The sequence below is a fragment of the Physeter macrocephalus genome, chromosome 14 (genome assembly GCF_002837175.3).
Source record: "Physeter macrocephalus isolate SW-GA chromosome 14, ASM283717v5, whole genome shotgun sequence".
Lineage (NCBI taxonomy): Eukaryota > Metazoa > Chordata > Mammalia > Artiodactyla > Physeteridae > Physeter > Physeter macrocephalus.
This window is the reverse complement of record NC_041227.1, coordinates 8027549-8030747: the sequence shown is the minus strand read 5'-3', so window position 1 is coordinate 8030747 and position 3199 is coordinate 8027549. Positions and strand designations below refer to the sequence as shown.

The following is a 3199-nucleotide window of genomic DNA, read 5'->3' as shown; positions in this document are numbered from 1 at the left end:
CCCACGTGCCGCGGAGCGGCTGGGCCCGTGAGCCGTGGCCGCTGGGCCTGCGCGTCTGGAGCCTGTGCTCCGCAACGGGAGGGGCCACAACGGTGAGGGGCCCCCCTACCACAAAAAAAAAAAAAAAAAAAAAAAAGAGGGCAAGTGAAACCAAGCTGCCTGCGTGAAGCGAATTGCCCAGACCTCTGACTTCCTATCAATCTGAGGCCAGGGTCTGAATCTTTCCTTGCCGAATGCATTTCCTAAGGCTAATGTAACAAATCACCTCAAAACAACTTAAAACAGAGCTTCCCTGGTGGCACAGTGGTTGAGAGTCCGCCTGCCGATGCAGGAAACTTACCTACAGTTCTGGAGGTCAGACGTCCAATCCAGGGCTCCTCGGGCTAAACTGAAGGTGCTGACGGGGCCGCGTTCTTTCTGGAGGTTCCAGGGGGAGAATCTGATTCCTCGCCTCTTGCAGCTTAGAGGCGTCCTGCGTTCCTTGGCTCTTGGCGCCTTCCCTCACCTTCAAAGCCAGCAACGCCGATCCTGCCAGGACTTGTTTCTAGGGCCACCCTCTTCCACTTTTAAAGGCCCTGTGATTACATTGACCTCACCTGGATAATCCAGGCCACCCTCCCTCCTTTCAGCTGACTCCCTACAGCCCGCTGATGAGCAAGCTTAGTTCCATCTGCGACCTTTATTCCCCATTGCCATTCAAAGTAACAAGGGCCACAGGTTCTGGGATTAGGCTACGGATCTTTCTGGAGAGCCACTAGTCTGCCAATTACACTCCCTGATGTTCAAGTCCGACTTCAACTCCCAAACTCCTCCCTCTCTTAAAATGGACCTGGGTTGGTCGTTCAGTTCTGAGATTCACAAGTATGATAACTACAGCAACAGCAACAATTACAACGAGCATATGTTGAGAACATGATGTAAAGCAGGCACTGGGGACACAAGGTGTCATTTGATCCTTCTAGGACCCCTGTGGAGTAGGTATCATCATTCCATTATAGATGGGGAAACTGAGGCCCAGGCAGTATAAGTAGCAGCCCAAGGTTGCTCAGCTTTTAAGTGGCAGATCCAAGATTGGCACCTAGTTTGTCTGACTTCAGAGTCTGTGGTCTTAACAGCAGATGTCTTAATAGCAAACCTCTACGACATCTCCATGTCACCCTTTCTCTGAGCAAAGATTTTACATGAGGATTAAAGGTAACGTCTGTCCAGTGCTTAGCACATAGTAGAACCCATGACATGGATTCAGGACTCTCCAAAGATCATCCTGTTGCCTCTTTATGCCTCTCCTATTCCTTCCATCCATCCATCCATCCATCCATCCATCCATCCATCCATCCATCCATCCATCCATCCATCCATCCATCCATCCATCCATCCATCCATCCATCCATCCATCCATCCATCCATCCATCCATCCACCCGAGGCATCTTTTAAAGTGGATTCAATGTTGTATAATAGTTAGGATCTAGGTTTCAAGTTCAGACTACCACCTGGGTTCAACTTCTGGTTTCAGCTGCTTCCCTTTGGGCCCACAGCACCTCTGTAAGTCTCAAATTCTTCCCCATTTATAAAAATTGGCATGTAATCATATCTACCTTATCAAGTTATCGGGGGGATTAGAAACAATCATGCATTCATATCACACAGGGTAAACTATCATGATTAAGTCACCTCCGTGTGTCCACTACTGAAGCAAGTAGTGTAAGGAAAGAAAGTGTGATCTTTGTTCACAAGGATCCCTCTCTCTCTTACACACATACGCGTGCCAGTTAAAGATGTAAAATGGGAAATTAGGAAGGACTGAACATGGGAGACCAAGACAGTTGATAAGATGGTTCTAATTTGTGGTTAGGAAATCTGTCAAGGACAAGGTGAATGTGTAGTCAGAGAGAGGAAGGATTCACTAAGAAAGAACGCAGAATGCAGCGTGAATCACACAGGCCGTCGTTGCCTGCAGCCCTCGAGAAGCCCCTTGACCATCTTGCTGGGCTATTTTAATCACCAGATATGATCGACCACAGTCTCTGCCTTGTATAGGATTCAGTTAATACTTTTCTTTAGATCGATCTACTACTTATTACTGCACAACTAATATTAATATTAAAATAATATTGTAGTAATAAGTAGTACTTATTACTACTTAACTACATTTATATCAAAAGGAAACTTTGTCACCTTAGTAAAGGGGAGACTGATTCGCTTGCCACAGGTAGAAACTGTGGAAATAAAAACATGACTATTAAAGGTAATAACTAATTTTGTCCATGCGTCCCCTAATGTCATCCTGTATCCCACCAGCCGTCGACATAACATCCTTGGGGGTGCACTGTTCTTAGGGAAAGCACTGAGGATTCTGCACCTTTAGGTGCTGTTGCCTGAATTTCTGCTTCTCAGTTTCTTGTCATTAGGATAGGATGTCAGTAAAAATAGCCACCACTATAGAAAAATGACTGAGCTGAGCGGTGTACACCCCATAGCTCATTCAGTTCTCTCAAAGTCTCCATATTGATGGTTGTTAACTGAGGTTGGACCTACGAGGAAACCGAGGCACAGAGAGGGGAAGCGGCTTTGCCCCGTCACACAACTCGAGGCTGGAGGAACAGGAATGTGCCACCAAGTCCATCTGTGTACAAACTTGGGACTCTCGTGCCTCTCTGTGCCTCTTTATGGGGCAGAGAGCAATCAGATCAGCTAATGCTTAGGAGGATGTACTGGGGGGAGAGAGGGGAGGATATCTATGGTTGCCTAGCATGGGACCCTCTTCTTAACACTTTTCCTGTGTTGACTCATCCCGTCCTCACAGCGGACCTGTGATGGTGGTCTTACTGTGGTTCCCATTTTACAGATGAGCATGTTGAGGCACAGAAGCTTTAATGAACCTGCAACTAGTCAGTGGTGAACCTGGATTGGAACCCAAGGGGTCTTGCTTCCGAGCCTCTGTCCCCACAATTTTATCAACGCATCGTATAAACGGCATGACTGTTTATGTCACTGCCTGTGACAGTTTCCACTTTGCAACTGAACATTTATCAGCCGGCCCCAGGTCTTATCCAGCCCCTGCCAAGCCCCCCCTTGCTTGATTTCCTGTTTAAGGTAGAATTCAGATGACCTTGGTCTTCTAAGAAATTAACTTCATCCCAGAAAGGTGCTCAATTCGACATGGAGGCTGACTGCCAGGTGCCGTGTTCTGTGTCACAG

At 47.2% G+C, this 3199-nt stretch overlaps 1 long non-coding RNA gene across 17 annotated transcripts in view; it reads right to left on the bottom strand.

Moving 5' to 3' along the window:
* Window positions 1-543, bottom strand: part of LOC102976627 (uncharacterized) — a 28537-nt gene extending 27994 nt beyond the window's left edge. For 14 of the 17 annotated variants that reach the window (XR_008619239.1, XR_008619245.1, XR_008619236.1 and 11 more), the window contains exon 1: window positions 341-543. This is a non-coding gene — a long non-coding RNA (uncharacterized lncRNA). The remainder of the gene's footprint in view (window positions 1-340) is intronic. The other 3 variants (XR_008619242.1, XR_008619246.1, XR_008619247.1) reach the window with 1 other exon arrangement.
* Window positions 544-3199: the final 2656 nt, after the last annotated feature.